This window comes from Chrysochloris asiatica, unplaced genomic scaffold, assembly GCF_000296735.1.
Source record: "Chrysochloris asiatica unplaced genomic scaffold, ChrAsi1.0 scaffold00003, whole genome shotgun sequence".
NCBI classification, from domain to species: Eukaryota; Metazoa; Chordata; class Mammalia; order Afrosoricida; family Chrysochloridae; genus Chrysochloris; species Chrysochloris asiatica.
Window position 1 is genome coordinate 27,505,185 of NW_006408521.1, and position 20,584 is coordinate 27,525,768.

At 41.2% G+C, this 20,584-nt stretch overlaps 1 pseudogene; it reads left to right on the forward strand.

Annotated features, from left to right (window-relative positions):
* Window positions 1–15,864, forward strand: part of LOC102826791 — a 54,180-nt pseudogene extending 38,316 nt beyond the window's left edge.
* Window positions 15,865–20,584: the final 4,720 nt, after the last annotated feature.

The following is a 20,584-nucleotide window of genomic DNA, read 5'->3' on the forward strand; positions in this document are numbered from 1 at the left end:
ATACTTCACTGTAGTGATCTGTGAAAGAGGAAATGTGCCTCAGAAGTATGTGGTGGTGCTGGTTAGGGAAGAAACAAAAGTTTCTGCAGAAAAGGAAAACATGATTGGTGGAAATGGTCTTGGACCCTTGTATTTTGCCTTTGCACTTTGGCAAATGATTCCACAGAAGCTCCCATCAATGGCTTTGAATGGAGAAGGGTTGTCTGTGCAGCATGGGGGCTGAGACCCCTCAATGCAGCCACACAGGTGAATTCTGGTCATGGAGGAGCTTCACAACCCCATCCTCAGCAATGCATAGTTGTTCAGTAGACACCTCACACGGGGCAATCTAGTCCTCAGGGGTGGGGCCCAGACAGTAAACCCCTTGCTCTGACCTAGGGAATGGACACTGGACTGATGACGTGCCAGCCCCCCAGTGTGGTGTCTGAGAGACACTAGGAACAGCACCTTCCTCTTACAAGGCAGCCTGTGCTTGGAGTGGTTTTCTCTGTAGGCATGTAATTCCATATCTGGTTTCCAATTGGGTGTGCATGAGGGCCTTGTCAATATGGCCTCTTGGAAGAGACCCCGAGGACAACAGAAGGAACCCCGCCCCAAGCCTGGGAGCAAGCAGCCCCCATTGTCCACCCCCACCCCCAGCCCCCAGGAAATGTGACATACAGGGCAGGGTGGTAGTTTTAAAGGTCAGTGAGAAGGCGAGATGAGGATCAGGTGGTTGTACTGTAAAGCAGCGGCAACTTCTATCCTGGACCCAAGCTCCCACTCCCTGCCAAATGTCGCTGTCTGAGACAGAATGGGACAGGGTGGTGACTGAGGGAGGCCTACAGGATACCCAGGCATTTACCCCTAGTAAGCTGGGCTGTGCTTCTGAATTCTGGTAGTGTCTAGGACAAACCTTTGAAACTTAGCTTGTAAATCAGGAACGTTTGTCTATGGCATGGCTCTCCCAGATGTGGTCAGCCCACATCCTCAGTCTCAGCTTTGGGAAGATCCTTAGGTGGCCTGTAGGTAGTACAAAGCAGCATGTTTTTCCTGATTCCTACTATGAACAGTGACACAAACAACATGGCAGGCCCTTCAAACTTTTTCTAAATAGATTTAAAAATATATACACCAGTGACACCGTCAGAATTCAGACCTGTGTAGCCTTGTAAACACAGCCAAAACGGGGGCAGAGAGGCCAGGGTTGCTCTGCTCTGAGCATGAGGTTCTCAGTGAGCAAAGCTCCTTTCAGTACCTGCTGCCAGCATCCAAAGCCATAGCACAAACAGCAGGCACAGGACTGCAGTTCAGCCAGGTTTCACTCAGGCCCTCTGTGCATGTTCCAAAAGGCAGGCTGGGAGCTGCCGAGGCCCCCTGCCCCCTCCCCACCTGGACCTGATGTCCTTTACAGGCTGTGACCCAAGGCAGGAATGGCCCACATCACTATTCTTTAAGGTTCTATGGTACTTCATAGTATTCCATACATTCTCTATATATGTATCATAGTTTGTTTACCATGCATATGTTGACAGGCATTTAGGTTCTTTCCATCTCTTTACTATTGTAAATAATGACAAATATAAACCAAACCCAAACCACTGCCATCAACTCAATTCTGGCTCATAGCAACTCTATATGGGGTTTCTAAGACTGTTTCAGCAAGTTCAGGCTGAAGTTAAAAAAATTAAAACAAGTTCACAAGAGCTAAAATATGACCTTGAATATATCTAACCTAAATTTAGAGACCATCTCAAGAACAGATTTCATTCATTAGAAACTAATGACCAAAAATCAGAAGAGTTGTGGGATGACTAAACATTCAGAATTAGTCTTCTTCCTAGTCTGTCTTATTCTGGAACCTCAGCTGAAACCTGTCCATTATGGGTAACCTTGCTGGTATAGCTTCCAGCATCAGAACACACAAGCTACCACAGTATGAAAAACAGACAGGTAAGTGGAGAAATTTAATCTTTGGCATACAAATATAATAGCAATAACTCTTTTAGTTACATGTGAAAGTTGAACATCTAGTACCTCCTCTACATTCCCTAACAACCATGCATATCACATATTATTTTGCCAATTTGTGAGGCTAAGTTGAAACAGTATTGCTTCAAGGAGGTTCCAAGATGATAAACTATGCAGATACACTACCTAGACCCTCTACCACAAAGATTCGAGAAACCAAGTGAAACAAATATGAATGACAATCTTGGAACCCAGAAATTCAAAGGAAAGGATAAAATAGAGCAAATTTTGATGAGAGGAAGAGACTGAAGGAAAACTGTGATCAAGGAGTGGTAAATTGCAACCAGCACAGCGTGGACATTCTGAATGATTGTAAGCAGTGTTTCAATTGGAGCAGAAATTAGATAACCAGCTCAGCTTGCCCAGGACTGCACCAGCACCCACATCAGTGATCAGTGACCAGAGATGTGTGACCTCCCCAGTTACCTTGCACAACCCTCCAGGTAGCTGAAAGCATGCCATGTACCCCCAGCAACATGGTCGCTACTGTCAGTGCTGTACCACTTTCCTTTTCCGTTCTTCTTCCCTCTCTCCAACCTCTTGTTTTCTTTTCTTGTTTCCCCTATTCTTTCATTGTCCTTTTGCTTTCTATTTTTTATACCATGGAGCGGGTATCTCTCACCCCTGCTGCCTCAGTACTGTTGTTAGTAGCGCCCACCCTAATCACTCCCCATTGGAGCATTCCATTGCAGGCACAAGAAGCAGTCTCCAGAACAGATCTTATGTTAGGCCACAAAACAAATCTCAATAAATTTTAAAACATCAAAATACTACTAAGCATGTTTTCAGATCACAGTGCTATAAAATTAGAAATCAACAGGAAGATCAAGGGGGAAAAAAACCTAATACATGGAAACTGAATAATATCCTGCTTAAAAGCTGTTAGGTGATAGAAATATGGAGTCCTGGTATAGTGCTATAGGATAAGCACTGGACTGTTAACAGAAAGGCTGGTAGTTCAAACCCACCAGCCACTCCTCAGAAGCTCTACATAGAGTCTCTATGAGTCAGAAACAACTCAATAGCAATTGACATCAACAATAGAAATTAAGAAATGAAATTAAGAAAATTCTTTGAATAAAATGAAAACACAACATAAAAGTATTTGGGATATAGCAAAAGAACTTCTCAGAAGACAATTTATAGCAATAAGAACACACTTCAAAAGTAAGAACTAATGAAAATCAATACCTTAACATCTTTACCAGTTAGAAAAAGAACAGAAAAAAGCCTATAGCCACCAGAAGAAAGGAAATAATATAGATTTGAGAAGAAATAAATCAAACGGAAAACAAACAAACAAACAAAATAGCACCAACAAAACTAAAGTTTGTCCTTTGAAAAGATCAATAAAATTGGCAAACCATTGGCAAATTTAACAAAGAAAAAGATGGAAATAACATTACTAAGAACTGAAATATGCAATGTCACCATAGAACCTACTGAAATAAAAAGGATAATAACAGAATATTATGAAGAACTTTGATGACTAAGTCATTTTGAAGATTAAGGTGAGTCTGACTCAAGCCATACTATTTTCAGTCACCTAATATGGTCCCAGGGTCCTCTGCTCCTAGACTGAAAAGTTAATCACTCCCCTCCTTGCTATAAAACGTCTACCTTTACATTTCCAACCCTCACAATCAGTCCTGATAACAATTATTCACTATTGCATCACAAGAGACCCCATCTGTATTTAATTTCATGCCCTTCCTGGACAGGCTGGATACTATTCACTGGAGACTCTACCTTCCTCCACACCCTTTGGATCTAGGTTCCCTCTTGAAAGCTTGTAAGGCAGTCACTTCTTACCTTTGTATCCCTCCCCCCATTTTGAGTAGCCAATGTCCAAGTTGCCCATCCCTGTCTACTCTTTGTGTGGTGGGGGTGGGAATAATTCTTGCAGCAGGGATTTGTTTCCTCTTTTGAGCTACTGCATTTATAGGTGTAGGTCAAGTTTATCAAAATTGTATCAGATGACGCTTTTTTCCTCTTTCTTCTTCAGGTTGAGCTCTGATCATCCAGTCATTGAAGCTAGGTCAAGTGGGTATCTTCTGCAAGTGTGTGTGTTCTTGCATCTGTCCACCCTCTTCTTATCAGCTGGACACTTTGCTCTCCACTCTAGTCCTCTGTGGCTGCATCATTGACTCTGAGCCCATGAGTCCCCAGGTCTTGCCTCGATGCCGGCAGACCAGATCTCCACCCAAGTTCACAGTAGTCTGATGAACGATGTAGGGCTTAGCTCCCTGATTCATTGATGTTCTTTGGTTACTTCCCCTTATGGGTGATGTGTGTGGTAGGTAGTAAATGTTGCCGACAAAACTGACTATCCATTTGCAGAAAAATGAAACAGGACCCAATATCTCTCACCATATACAAAACTAACTCAAGATGGAGCAAAATCTAAAGGTAACACCTGAAGGAAAAAAAACAGGGACAAATTTAGAGGACCTATTATATGGTATGAAGGAGCTCTGGTAGTGTAGTGGTTACGAATAGGGCTGAGAACCTCAAGTTCAGCAGTTCAAAACTACCAGCTGCTCTGCAGGAGAAAGATGAGGCTTTCTCCTCCTGTTAAGGTTTATAGCCTCGGAAACCCTGTTTAGGGTTGCTATGGGTCAGAACTGACTCAAAGGCACTTAACAACAACATTTACATGGTGTATCCCCACGTCTCTGCAAATTTGTCATATTCTAGTGGCTTGAGTGTTGCTGTGATGGTGGAAGCTATGCTACAGGTGTTTCAAATACCAGCAGGATCACCCATAATGGACAACTTTCAGTGGAATTTCCTGCTAAGAACAGTGTAGGAAGAAGGAATAGGTGGTTCACCTGTTAGTATCACAGGCAAGTAAATTTTTGCTGAAGATAATTCAAAAACTATTGTAGTAGTACTTTAACATGGAGCTGCCAGAAATCCAAGCCAGATTCAGAAAAGGACATGAAATGAAGACTATCATTGCTGATGTCATATGGATCTTGGCTGAAAGCAGAGAAGACCAAAAATATGTTTACTTGTATTTTATTGACTATGCAAAGACATTTGATGGTAAAACTGATGGTCTGCCCTGTAAACTTTTACTCAATCCACAATAAACACCTTAAAGAAAAAAAGACATTTGATGGTGTGGATTATAACAAACTATGGATAACGTTGCAAAGAATGGGAATTTCAGAACATCTAATTGTGCTCATGCAGAACCTGTACATAAACCAAGAAGTAGTCATTCTGACAGAGCAAGAGGCTACTGCATGGTTTAAAATCACGAATGGTGTGTGTCAGGGTTGTAACCTTTCACCATACTTACTTAATCTGCATGCTGAGCAAATAATCTGAGAATCTGGACTATTTGAAGAACATAGCATCAGGATTGGAAGAAGGCTCATTAACAACCTATAATATGCAGATGACACAACTTTGATTGCTGAAAGCAAAGAAGACTTAAAGCACTTACTGATGAAGATCAAAGATTACAGTCTTCAGTATGGATTACGATCCAATGTAAAGAAAACAAAAATCCTTACAAGTGAACCAACAAATAACATCATGATAAATGGAGAAAATACTGAAGTTGACAGGATTTCATTTTACTTGGATCCACAATCAATGTTCATGGAAATAGCAGTGAAGAAATCTAATGATGTATTTCATTAAGCAAATCGGCTGCAAAAGACCTCTTTAAAATATTAAAGAGCAAAGATGTCACTTTGAGGACTAATATGTGCCTGACCCAAGTCAGGGTATTTTCAATCACCTCATATGCATGTCAAACCTAGACAATTAATAAAGAAGATCAGAAAAGCATCAATGCATTTGAATTTAATTATGATATTGGTGAAGAATGTTGAAAGTACCATGAACTGCCAGAAAAACAAACAAATCTGTTTTGGGAGATGTACAGCCAGAACTCCCCTTAGAAGCAAGGATGGCAAGACTTTGTCTAACATACTTTGGACATGTTATCAGAAGGGACCAGTTCCTGAAAAAGGACATCATGCCTGGTAATGTAGAAGGTCAGCAAACAATGAGGAAGATCCCTAATGAGATGGACTGACACAGTGGCAGTACCAATGGGTTCTAACATAACAATTGTGAGGTTGGTGCAGGACTAAGCAGTGTTTCATTCTGTTGTGCATAGGATCACTATGAATGGAGTTGACTCAACAGCACCTAACAAAAACAACACCCAAAACTGCTCTCAAAGCTTTCCCAAAAATAAGCTAATTGTTTTTGTTAAGTGCTGTGAGGTCAGTTTCTACTCATAGTAATCCTGTGTATGGTTTCCAAGGCTTTTAAAATCTTTTGCAAGAGACGAAATTCTCATCTTTCTCACACAAAGTGGCTGGTGGGTGGGCTCAAACCACCCACCTTATAATACGTAGTCTTACAAGTGCTATCCTATAACAAAAAACATGCAAACAGCAGAAGACAAACTAGACTTCTAGGACCTCCTAAAATTTAAGCATTTATGTGCATCAAAATACTTCACCAAAAGAATAAAAAGAGCACTTACAGATGGAGAAAAAATTTTGGCAACAACATATCAGGTAAGGAACTAATCGCTAACATTTACAGAAAATGTCAACACTTCAACAACAAAAACACAAACAATCCAATTTAAAAATGACAGAGGACATGAACAGATACATCACCAAATAAAACATTCAGGTAGTTGACAAACACATGAAAAAATACTCCCTCACCTGAACTTGATTATGTTAGTAAAGACCCTTTTTCCATATAAGGTCACATTCACAGCTATAGAGGTTAGGACTTCTGCATATTCAGCAGACACAATTCAGTTCATGCCACTAGATGCATAGCGTTTTTATTAAATAATTTTTATGGGTAGATTGCTAGAACTTCTTCCTAGCCCATCTTAGTCTAGCAACTTCACTGAAACCTCTTCAACATCATAGCAACACACAAGCCACCACCGAATGACAAGTGGTGGTTGTCCAAGAGATGTATGGGCTAGGAATGTAACTAGGGTCTTCTGCATGAAAGCCTACCATTGTCTACCATTGAATCGCTAATACTTCATGATACGGGTTCTAGTTCCTATATAATTATTACAATTAGTATATCAAAATTGAGCCTAGTTGTGCTTTGATTTAACAAGTTACTTCTGAAATTAAAAAGATGCTATTTTCTTTTAGGTTTTATATGCAAGCCAACATTTTCTGGAGCCACTCAGCTACTATACTCTAAATATATACATAGTCCAAGAATCATTGTATATAGGGTTCTGTGATTTTGCTGGCTCATTCTGGATAGAGAGCCAGTGCTGCCTGAATGAAACTTGTGTGTGCTCATCTTGACTCTCAAGTAAGGCAGCCAAGTTTCTGTCTTTTAGAGATTGAGCAGATCTTAAATAGAACAATGCACCTACTCCCATACCATCTTTTAATTTTTGTCTTGGCATTAGGTAGAAGAGGAGATTTATTTTATCATTATAAGGTGATGTATTTCATCTTTGAATTCTTTTTTATTTTGAAAAAGTTCTTTATAAATATATTAAGCATTTTGTTCATCTGGACATTCAATAAACATTTATTAAAATCTTAAAAAAAATACTCCCAATCATTACAAGTTGTTGTTGTTGAGTTCCATCAAGTCAGTTCTGACTCATAGTGACACTGTTTAGTGTTTCCAGGGAACAGCTGGTGAGTTTGAACCACTGGCCTTGCAGTTTAAACCCACCTTGCAATCCAGTGCTTACCCTACAGTGCTACACCAGGACTCTATTAGAATTGTTGTTATTAAATGTTGAGTTAGTTCAGACTCATAGCGACCCTGTATAGGATTTCCAAGGAGCATCTGCAGTCCAGTAGTGATCCTACAGAGCCACACTAGGAGAGATGCAAATCTAAACAACAGTGAGGTATCATCTCACCCTAGTATTCACAACAAAGTTAAAAAGAAAAATGGGTAATCACAAATGCTTGCAAGGAAGTAGAGAGATTGGTACCCTCATACACTGCTGATGGGACTATTAAATGGTTCAAGCACTTTGGAAAATGGTCTGGCATTTCCTTAAAAAGTTGGAAATAGAAATACCATATGAGAGACTTCTGGCAAGATGGTGGACTAGAAAGACATGTTTCCACAGACCCTCTACAACAAAGATATGGGAGACCAAACGAAATAGTCACAGAGCACAATCCTGTAGCAACCCTATGAGCTTCACTGAAAAGGTTAGAGAAGTGGATTTGAATATCTACCTGGAGGAGAAGCTGAGCAGGAATGGCAAAAAAAAAAAAAAAAAGGGAGCTCACTGGTGAAAGGACTGCCGACCAGACTTGGTGTGACCAGCTTGAACTCTTGGGAGCAGTTCTGGAGATTCAGACAGAATCTAATGGCACAGATTCACATGAGTGATGGAAAAGTTCTATTTTCCTGTCTTTCATTTCTTGTTTTAGTTTTTATATTCTTTTTTTCTTGTTGCTGCTCATTTGGGGGTTTGTTCCTCTCTTTTCATTTTTTTTTTTTCTGGTTTGTTTGTTCTATTCTGTTTTTCTCTGTGTTTTCTCCTCTTGCCTTGCCCTACAGGAGACAGCAACTGTGCCCATATAGCTCAACCACAACTGCACCCTCAGAAGCTCCACCCACTGGACAAGAGCCAATATCAGCTCCTATGTCACCTGATCATGATAGAAATCAGCCAACACCAGTTAAGCCCACCCTAAACTGAACTGCATAAATGATGAACAGAAAACGATGCACACGCTTTTATTCTCTAATCACACCCAGCAGGAGACAGTTGGTGAGAGTCTAAAAGCACATCAACAGACAACCATCAATTAAATGCAAATACAATGACACCACAATGTCTCAGAGACAACTGATGACTTTAGCTCACATGAAAAAACAAGGTGGGGGAGGAGCCTCAAATAATCAATATGCAGAGCCAAAAAACATTTCTGAGAAAGAAAAGGTAATGGAACTCCCTGAGAAATAATTCAAAAGAATGATATTTAGGTCCCTTCAGTGGACTAACAGAAAAGATTAAACAAAGCAAGAAGAACACAGAAAAAACTTTAGAAAGATTTTGGAAAACAATAAAGAACAGACAAAATAAATACAAATAAATTTACAAAACTTATAAACAGAAATCCAGTAATATCCCTTGTTCCACATCCACTTCTGAATCCAGCTTCAACCTCTGGAAGTTTCCTGTTGATGTTCTATTGCAGTAATTTTTTTATTATCATCATCAAAATCTTACTTGCATGTGATATTAGTGATACTGTTTGATGATTTCCACATTCTTCTGGGTCACCTGTCTTTGGAATGGGCACAAATATGGATCTCTTCCAATCAGTTGGCTAGGTAGCTGTCTTCTAGATTTCTTGGCACAGATGAGTGAGTGCCTCCAGTGCTGCATCAGTTTGTTGAAAGATTTCTGTTTGTATTCCATCAACTCCCAAGCCTTGGTCTTTGCCAATGCCTTCAGTGCACCTTGAACTTATTCCTTCAGTACCATTGGCTCTTGATCATATGCTACGTCTTAAAGGGGTTGAATAGCAACCATTTCTTTTTGGTACCATGACTCTGTGTACTCCTTCCATCTTCTTTTGATGCTTTGTGCATCATTCAATATTTTGCCCATAGAATCCTTCAATACAGTAGGTTGAGTCTTGGATTTATCTCTTCAGTTTTTTTAGCTTGAGAAATGCTGAGCATGTTCTTCCATTTTGACTTCTAAATCCAGGACTTAACACATTTCATTATAAGATACTAGACTGTCTTCTCAAGGTGCCCTTTGAAATTTTCTTTTCACGCTTTTACCTCTTCATTTCTTCCATTAACTTTAGCATCTGTATGCTGGAGAGCACGTTTTAGAGTCTCTTCTTACGTCCAGTTCAGTCTTTTCTTTCTTTCCTGTCTTCTTAATGACCTTTTGCTTTTTTCCTGTGTGATGTTCTTTATGTCATCCTACAACACTTCTGGTCTTCAGTCGTTAGTATCTAATGCATCAATCTGATCTTGAGGTGGTCTCTAAATTCAGGTGGGATACATTCTAGGTCGTGTTTTGACTCTCATGCATTTTTTTGTTTATTTTCTTCAGCTTCAACTTGGCCTTAATTAATAGTCTGTCTCACAGTCTGTCCCTGACCTTGTTTTGGCTGATGATATTTCAGGACATAGCAGATGACCAAGAGCCAGTGGCACTGAAGGAAGAAATTCAAGGCACACTGAAGACATTGGTAAGGAACAAGGCTCTGGGAATTTATGGAATACAAATTGAAATATTTCAATAAACTGATGCAGTATTGGAGGCACTGTAAGACAAGCACTGGACCACAAGGTTGGTTTGAACTGCAAAGTCAGCTTTCTGGAAAAATAATTCATACTTGCTACCTTCCTCCCCATTCAAGCTCCCTTCAAGCTACCATCTTTCCCTCTCTTTATTTCTCTTTATCTCTGTTCCCGAGAGTGGTTCTTGCTTTAAAATTTCCACCAAATCCCTCTCTCCTCTTCATCACTTCCCTTCAAAGGCTCAGTGACAGAGGCTGGACAGTGAGCACCTAGGGGCAGTAACATGGACTAACATTCCTAATGGTTTGCAAAATAGCATACACAATCATGCCACCCTAACAAAAGCACCACTCTTATTTCTGTCCAAGGAGTCACTTCACTCATTTCTTCTACATAAAGCACCTTCTATGTCTCCAGAAGAGAGCTAGCAGTGAGGAACAGAAATATGTAGTTCTTCCCTCAAGGAAATCATATTCTGGCTACAAAATCTATTCAGTATGTGAACACTAGGAACATTCATCTATAGCAAAAACCAATGAAGGTTTACCAAGAACCAGTGGTCAAAATGGAGAAAGGTCCAAAATAATTGAAAGCAGAAACTCAACAAATATTTGTACATCAATGTTCATTACAGCATTATTCACAATGGCCAAAGTCTTCATAACAAATAAATGGATGAATGTTGTTTTTGGTGTTAGGTGCCATCGAATCAGTTCCAACTCACAGTCACCCTATGTACAACAGAACAAAACATTGCCCGGTCCTGTGCGATCCTTACAATCATTACTAGGTTTGAGCCCATAGCTGCAGCCACTGTTTCAATCCATCCTATTGAAGGTAGTCCTCTTTTTCACTGACCCTGTAACTTTGGCAGCATGACGCTCCTCTCCAGGGACTGATCCCTCCTGATAACATGTCCAAAGTACAAAAGATGAAATCTTGCCGTCCTTACTCTAAAGAGCATTCTGGCTGTACTTCTTCCAACACAGATTTGTTAATTTTATGGCAATCCTATATATATTTAATATTCTTTGCCAATATCATAATTCAAATGCATCAATTCTTCCATTTCCTTGTTTGTTGTCTAGCTTTTGCATGTATATGAGGTAATTGAAAATACCATGTCTTCAACTTGAAAACTATATCACTAAATGTATATGCAGAAACAAAATGGTTGAATTTTTATATGTTTTGATGTGTGTATTCTCACCACCAATAGCAAAATTAATTATATATATATATATATATATATATATATATATATATATATATATATATATATATATATATATATATATATATATATATATAGTGGCTTGGGTCAGGCACACCTTAGTCCTCAAAGTGACACCTTTGCTCTTTAAGGAAATCTTTTGCAGCAGATTTGCTCAACATAATATGTCATTTGATTTCTTGACTATTACTTCAATTAATTGTGGACCCAGGTAAAATGAAATCCTTGAAAACTTCATTGTTTATCATGATGTTGCTTATTGGTCCAGTTGTAAGGATTTTTGTTTTCTTTATGTTGAGGTGTAATCTATACACAGCATAATATGGTATATGTATAATGGAATATTATTAGTGATAAAGAGAAATGAAGTTCTGATACATGCTACAACATAGATACACCTTGAAAACACTATACTATGCAGAGTGAAATAAACTAGATGCAAAAGGACAAATTTGTATGATTCCACTTACATGGAATATCTAGAACAGGTAAGTGCTTAGAGACAGAAAGTAGATTAGTGGTCACAGGACTGAAGGGGAGTTATTGGTCAATGTGTACACTGTTTCTGGTTGTTGCTGTTAAGTCCCATACAGTCAATTCTGAGGAGTGGCTGGTGAGCTTGAACCGCTGACCTTGTGGTTCAAACCAACCTTGCAGTCAGGTGAACTAACCTGCAAGGCCACACCAGGACTACTGTTTCTGCTTAGGGCGATGAAAATGTTTTGGAAATAAGTAGTAAGGATAGTTGAGGAAAAAAAGAAAAACAATATGAAAAAAAGAATATGTATATCGCCTGAAAGGAAATTTCTAGACTTTTGTCATACAACACTATCCTTGACCTTTCCACAGTTTCTTAATGACCTCCAAGCTTATTAGATTATCAGAAGATATAATACTTGTACAAGGTGGCTATGTGCCGTGGAGTCGATTGCGACTCATAGCAACCCTGTACAGGGTTTCCAAGGCTATAAATCTTTACGGGAGTAGAATGCCTCATCTTTCTCCTGTAGAACAGCTGGTAGTTTTGAACTGCTGACCTTAAGGTTTGCAGGCCAATTCGTAACCACTATGCTACCAGAGCTCCTTTGCATAGTGGAGTGCAAATTAGAGCCTCACAAATAGCTTGGAATACTTGGGGGTAAAATTAGCACAATAAAACTCAAGGGATAGATGTGAAATCCTGCATATGTTTATGAATCAATTGCTCCAGAACTGCAAGACATAGTCTTTTCTCATATGAGAAAAAGCACAAGGGTATTGTAGCCCATGAGTTAAATGTGGGTCCAAATCCAACTGCTGAAAAGCTAGAACACAGGTGTGAGCAGCATGGAGGGAGTCACAAAGCTGATGGGCAGACTGCAGGTGTCTACAAAGATGTGTCACATCTCTGCATTATTACATCTCAGGGCTGACTACCTGGTTCGTCTTTCTCATTTACAGAGTAGCTAACTGAGACCCAGAGAATGAGCAGGGTCTGCCATTGGGATCTGCGAATTTGAAGCAGAACTGAGACGGTGATCTTGACTATTTTCAGTGGCTGGATAAATGAATGAATAAATGGCATACATGGATGGGGCTACAGTACATGGAGGAATCATAGACTGAATGAGGGAAATCTATTTCTTCTTCTTTGAGACTCAAAAAGGAATTAATCAAAGTGATAAGTTTTCCCATTGATAGAGGCACATGTTCTTTGTGCTAAGTACATGGGTGTGCATGTGTGAGCCCACACCACCACACTCCCAAAGGTTCTGCCTCACCCCCACCATACTCTCCTCCCTGCCCCAGGCTAATGCTGGAAGAAACGGGGAAGTCCCTTCTTAGCCTTGACCCACTCTATCTGTGTTGTTTTTGTTTGTTTGTTTTTTCCTTTTCTAAGATTCCTCCTCCAGGAAGTCCTCCAGAATTGAGGAGTCCATGGTGCTTGTCTCCCACCCCATCAGACAGCCCTGTTAGCTGTAGCTAGGCCATGGAGAGGATTTCTGGGTGAAGAGTTATCCAAAAGGGGCAGATTCCTAGAGCAAAGACCAGTTTGATGCCTCCAGACTCTCTGTATCCCCACCTGCTTCTGTGCTCCAGACCTCTCTAACCTTTCACCCACTCCATTACCTTTACACCCATGTTTCCTTCAGACCCCGTACCCCCATTTCCTTCCCCCTCCTTGGCACTCTCCCCTGAGAGTCTCTGTCATTATCTCTGGAAAGTGAGGCTTGTGCATCATCATTAATGGGCTAAACAGCAGGGTCAGCGAGGCAGGTAGCAGTAAATGCAGCAATTACGGCCGCGCCTCCATCCGAGCGCCTTCGCTCCCAATCCATCTCCCCTCATCACCAGGCGGTGCTGAGCCGGCCCTGCCTTCATTACATTAATCAGGTTAATTCCAAGTTAGAGTCCACATTCTAATCAAAAGGCAGCCAACAGGGGTGGGGTACTGAGGGAAGAGCTGTCCTCTCAAGGAATGGGGGTTGACAGGAAAGCCCAAGTCTGCACACCTAACAAACTGGCCTCTAGGTCCCTGTTCCTTCTAGGTGCTGCTCCTACCTGGGCCTTGCTTCTGAACCTCCTTTTGCACTCTGGATCCAAGCCAAGACTGAGTCTCTGCATATATAGTTAGAGGTAAGGGAAAGTCTCTCTCCCTGAATCTCAAGGCAGACCAACAATATCATCATAGACTCTTGGCAAATTGTACACTGACCACTCAGAGAGCACCACATTCCTATTATAGTCTACATGAATGGTGCCCCTTAGAGTATGCAACACACGACCTGTACAGCAGTACAGAGCATCTCTGCAGGATGTCTCTTAAGACACCAATGTGCTGTGGAAGGTGATCAGGGAGAGTAGAAGCAACAGACCCAACACCAAAGCTCAGAGTTCATTAAGGGGAAACTGAGATCAAAAGACCTAGCTTCCTCCACCAGCAACATCTCCATCAGTCCAGCACATTGGCATCCTCCAAAGATTCTGTTTTCAAACCCAAGCCATGATATTTTCAATAACCTCATAGGCATGTGAAAGGCAGACAGTGAATAAGGAAGACCATAAAAGATTTGATGCATTTGAGTTATAGTGTTGGAAGAGAATATTAAAAATATAGTGGACTGCCAAAAGAACAAACAAATCTGTGGTAGATGTCAAGTCAGAATGCTCCTTGAAAGCCAGGATGTCCAGACTTCATCTCTCATACTTCAGACATATTATCAGAAGGGACCAGGTCCTGGAGAAGGACAGTATGTTTGGTAAAGTGGAGGTTTGGAAAAAAGAGGAAGACTCCCAATGAGATGGATTTGCACAGTGGCAGCAGTAGTGAGCTCAAGTGTTCACAATAATTGTGAAGTTTGTGCAGGATCAGGCAGTGTTTCGTTCTATTGTGCACAGAGTCACTGTGAGTCAGTACCAACTCGATAGCACCTATCAACAACAACTCTGTTAGGTAATTTCATTTGATTCTACAGTTTCAACTATTACTGAATGCTGACAAATTCCCCTTTCCCCAAAGTTCTTGCCCCCACATTGGCTTCATATTCCATTTATCCATTGGATATTTCTACATGGAAGTCCCTCCAACCACACAAAACACATGATTGGAAGAACTCAGTATTTTGCCCTCAAATTTACTCCTATTCTCATACTATCTTTCATAATTAATCACTCTTTCCTCCCTATCTGGGCTAAGCTAGAAATCTTGGAAGTCATTGCAGAGGCCCCTAGTGATGCAGTAACAATTATCGCACTTAGTGGCTTAAAACAACATAAATGAACTCCTTCCACTCAGTACTGAGCAATGGTCATCTCCTGGGACAACTAGCACAAGTGTCAGTAGAAGGTGCTACTACAAGAAACATATATATGAGCTGGGATGCCTGGCTGCCAACATTAACATCTGTCCCTGCCTCATACACACAGTTCATTTAAGAAGAGGCAACAAATACCAGGCCCTGAGACTGGGTGTGGGGAACTTCTCCTGGGGCTGAGTATTGTACTCACAACCAATCATGAGCTCATCCACACCAAGACCTGTTGTAGAACTATATCGTCCTCATTGCCAACACACCGTACCAATAGGATTTCAAGTTCCTCAGTGTACTGCCCTTGGACCGCAAGAAGGAAGCCAAAATGACTCCAGAAGAGGATGAGATATTAAACAAAAAGCAATAGTAGAAATTTCAGAAAAATATGATAAAGGGAAAAAGAACACAAAAATCAACAATCTTCTGGAGGAGCAGTTCCAGCAGGGCAAGATTCTTGCGTTTATCACTTCAAAACCCAGTCAGTGTAACCCAGCAGATGGCTATGTGCTACAGGGCAAGGAGCTGGAGTTCTATCTAAGGAAAACCAAGGCCTGGAAAGGCAACTAAATCTTCTTCCCTCCCATCCAGCACATGTACTAATGGTGTCTGTTCTTTTAAATAAAGAACTCTGGTAGCGTAGTGGTTACGAATCAGGCTGTGAACTGCAAGGTCAGCAATTTACCAGCTGTTCTGTGGGAGAAAGATGAAGCTTTCTGCTCCCATAAAGATTTACAGCCTCGGAAACCCTGTACAGGGTCGCTATGAGTCAGAACTGACTCCATGGCACTTAACAACAACAACATTCTTTTAAAACACACACATACCCACATGTATTATCCTATAGTTCAAGCGTTCTGTGGGTTAATGCACTGGACTGTAAGGCAGGTTTGAACCACAAGGTCAGCAGTTCAAGTTCACCAGTCACTCCTCAGAAACCATACAGAGTCACTATGAGTAAGACCAACTTGACAGCACTTAACAACAACAACATAGTTCAAAATATCAGAAATCAAGACTAGACTTCATTGAGCTTAAATTAAGTTGTTAACAGGACCATGTCCCCTTGTGAAGACTCTAGAGAAGAACTTGTTTCCTTGCCTTTTTGAGCTTTTAGAGGTCACCTCCATAACTTAGCTTGTGACCCTTTGCTTGTGACCCTTTCCTTCATCTTCAAAGCCAGTAGTATAGAATCTCTGCATTCAACTTCTCCTCTTCCAATCCAGCTCCCAAATAGCTACCAGAATGCTGATGTTTTTACTCTTCCCAACATTTCATTCCCTTAGCTCACTTTTTATTTCAGTTCAGTTAACCCAGAAAGCGATATAATGACCCCAGGGACAATCTTCAACCAATGGGACATCTCAGTCAATAGATAAATACCCAGCTTCCTGTCCTTTAGAAAGATAATCCCAAGGTACATTCTAGTTGGTTCCCCAGAGAGTCCCCAAGGATTGAACTCCACTTGCCTACAGCAGCAACCAGCTTTAATTCCTGTTTCATTCTTCCACTCCCTCACCACTGTTTCCTGGGATCACCTCGCAAATAAACTACCTTCATCCAAGTCTTTGTCTCAAGCTCTGATTTCAGGAGATAGCAAGTCAATTCACAGAACGATAACTCTAAAATGCAAATCTGATCAAGTCACTTTCTTATTAAAGACAATCAATAAATCCTGCCCCTAAGTATATCTAGGTATGGCACATATCTTTGGTGCCATGAGAGGGGAGCACCAATGAGCAGTTTTTGTTTGTAATCGCAATTTCCATCACTGTGAGAGATCATTCATCAATTTAAAACCAATTGCCACAGACAGTATTTTCCATAGATAGACCATGGTCCTACCCTGGTATGCTGGTATCCATGGCCCTATATAACCTAGCTCACTTCTCCAGTCTCATCATCCTCTACATCCATCCATTCATCCTATGTGCTAGTCAGACCAGATTCCACCATGACCTTTCACTTCCCCGAAGCTTTGCTGCTGATGGTGGTGGTAGTGTGCCGTGGAATCGGTTCCGACTCATAGCAACCCTGTATAGGGTTTCTGAGGTTGTAAATAAGAGCAGAAAGCCTCATATTTCTTCCACAGAACAAATGGTAGTAGTTTTGAACTGCTGACCTTGAGAGTAGCAGCCCAACTAGTAACCACTATGCTACAGAGGCACTTAAGCCTTTGCTGAGAGTTTTTTAAATTCTAAAACTGCCCACTTGACATTGCATGTGAATGTCTCATAGCCAAACTCAAACTCAACATATCTAAAATTGAACTCATCTTCTTAGCAATATGCTACCTTTTGTTTCTCAGTTTTCTTCTGCTTTGTCTGAGTCTTCAGTATCTTTCCTTGTTTCTTTTTCCTCCTCCAGTCTTATACACATAAGAAATCTCCGGGCTTCTGTCCTTGACCCTCCTCTTTTCTTGATATCAGCACTTTCCCTGGGCAGTCTCATTCATTCTGTGGCATTATTTACCACAGACACTTGCTGATGATTCTTGTCTCTTTATTACCAGATTGGACCTCTCTTCGGAGATCCAGACCTATATGCAGTTGCCTGATGGGTACTTCAGCCTGAATATTCTATAGCAACTTAAACTCTATATATTCTTGACTGAGTTGTCACCCGAATCCCTCAACTTGCTCTTCTTCTAATATCTCCCTACTACCAAGCTGTTTAGAAACATTTTCTTCCCACCGGCCTCCCCAAAGCTTGCCCTTACTACCTAATCTTTTTTCTCTTCCCTCTCTCTCAGATCTTTATAATCTGCTCTCTAAATGTTGCAATGGTCATAGCAGATTTAGCTGCCTCTAGTTTTAGCTTCTGTGATCTATCCTCCACTCAGTAATCAGAGAGGTCTTTTTTTCTTTCTTTCTTTTTAATGTTTTATTGTGAATTATGTGATAGTTTACATGGGAGAACATTAGTTTTACATTCATTCTATCTTATATCATTTCATTGCCATGGTTAAAATCCCCTCCATGCATCATCAACCAACCAAAGGGTATACCCTGAAAGCCTTCCCACCCACCCCCCTCACCCCCTGTTGTCAGCACACAGCCCCTCTCCTTCTCTGGATCTCAAATCCCCAGTCGCTCCATCGCTCCATGTCATCATCTCTACCTCCATCTCAGGCATCACTGTTTCTCTGGGTAGGGTTCCACTCTCCGCTCTTCTCCCTTGATGGTCCTAGGGACCTCCACTCCTAGACTGGAAAGTTAATCACTCCTCTCCTTGCTATAAAACATCTACCTTTATATTTCCAAGCCTTACAATCAGTCCTGATAACAATTTTTCACTATTGTATTACCAGAGACCCGTCTGCATTTCATTGCATCAGCCCCGCCTAGACAGATTAGATACTACTCACTGGAGAGTCTACCTTCCTCCAGGCCCTCTGGATCTAGGTTCCCTCTTGAAAGCTTGTAAGCCAGTCACTTCTTGCCTTTGTAGCTCCCCGCCCCCCATTTTGGGTAGCCAATGTCCAAGTTGCCCATCCCTGTCTACTCTGTGAGTGGAGGGGGTGGGAATGATTCTTGCTGAGAGAGGACTTTCTAAGACATGAATCTGATAGAATTTCTTCCCACTTAATGCTCTACAGGAAAAAAAAAAAAAAATCCACATTTCTTAACATGACCCAAAGTCTTCCCTGCTTTGTGATCTGCTAGTCTGAGCAGTCTCAATTTCTCCTTATGTTCCATATGCTATTTTGGTTGTACCCCATGTTCTTCCTGTACCCCAACTTCATCAATCCTTTCACTATTTATAAACTTTCTTGTCTTTTAAGTCACTTCCTTTATTTTGGAGGCCTTCTAGAAGAGTACTCCTATGGCAGTCTAAGCAATAAAGTACTTTAACTATGACATTTATTTATCAGTCTGTCCTCTCTACTTAACTATGAATCCTTAAGGACAGGGACCCCATCTTTTTCACCTTTGCCCCACCGCACTGTATCTGGCTCTTAGCAAAAGTTCATCCAGTGCTTGCTTTTAAAATGAACTAGTAAATGTGCAGCTTCACATACAGCAAAATCCCTATTACATGATACATACAAGGGAGCTTCAAAAAGTTCATGGAAATTTTTCATTATATTTTCATTACATTTGTCATGAACTTTTTGAAGCCCCCTTGTATATATTCACCCATAATCATGGTGGATCATTGGTAAAGCACTCAGTCACTAATCATCAGGTCAGTGGTTTAAACCCATCTGTGGATTCACAGTAGAAAGACTGGACCATCTTCACCTACAAATCTTACAGCCTAGGAAACCCTGTGCGGTAGTTCTCCTCTGTCACATGCAGTTGCTATGAGTGGGAACCAACTGCAAGGCACCCAACAACAGCATCGTTCATGGTTGCACGTACAGACACAGCCATCCTCCTTCACACTGTTGTTTTCATGTCCAGGGAATGTTCCATATCAATCACACAACATCTACTGTCACTTACGAACAGTCAAATACCAACATTCACCCACATATCCACCTCCAAGCCAACCAAGTCATTCACAGTCACACCCATGCAAACATGCATAGTCACAAACACTCCCACACAGTTGCACACACAAATTCACAAAGAGTCACACATACACAGCCACACACACAGCTCCAAACACCTCGAGGGCACACTTCATCTCCAATTGTGAGCAAATGCTGTTGGTTTTCATTAATCTGCAGACTCTGTGTTTGCCAGTCTCTCTGGCTCCCCCTCTCCCTCTTCCCCACTCTCTCTCTTTCTGCTCCAAGGCAGGTGAGCGCATCAATTTTCTCCTCGTCTGTGGCAGTTAAATTAAATGGAATCGGCCTGATTGCTGAAAATCAAAGGGAAGGCTGATAAAGCAATTAAATCCCTCTAATTCCTCGTCCTGAAAGGTGCAGCGGCTCTGAAGCTAATTAACTTCATAATGAAAATCCTTCTTCACCCTTTTAGGCTCTTCTCCCCGGGTCTCCTCTTCTCTCCTTCTCTCCTTCTGGGGAGAAGCTGGTTACAGAGGAAGAGCTGGATCAGCAACATTAAGAGATGAAACCCTGGAGAAGTCTCAGGGGGCTCTCTTGTGTGCTCCCTCCCTCGTCACTCCTCGGTTCACTTGCCCACCCTCAACACCAGCTCCCTTTCTCCTATGCCCAGTTAGTTGCCTGCTTACCTTTCATCACTACATTTCTAATGTCTATCTTGGTATGACATTGTAGGATAAGCACTACACTGCTAACTGTAGTGTTGGCAGTTCAAATCCACCAGTTGCTTCTCAAAAGTCCTAATCAGGGTCTCTGAGTGGGGTCCAACTCGACAGC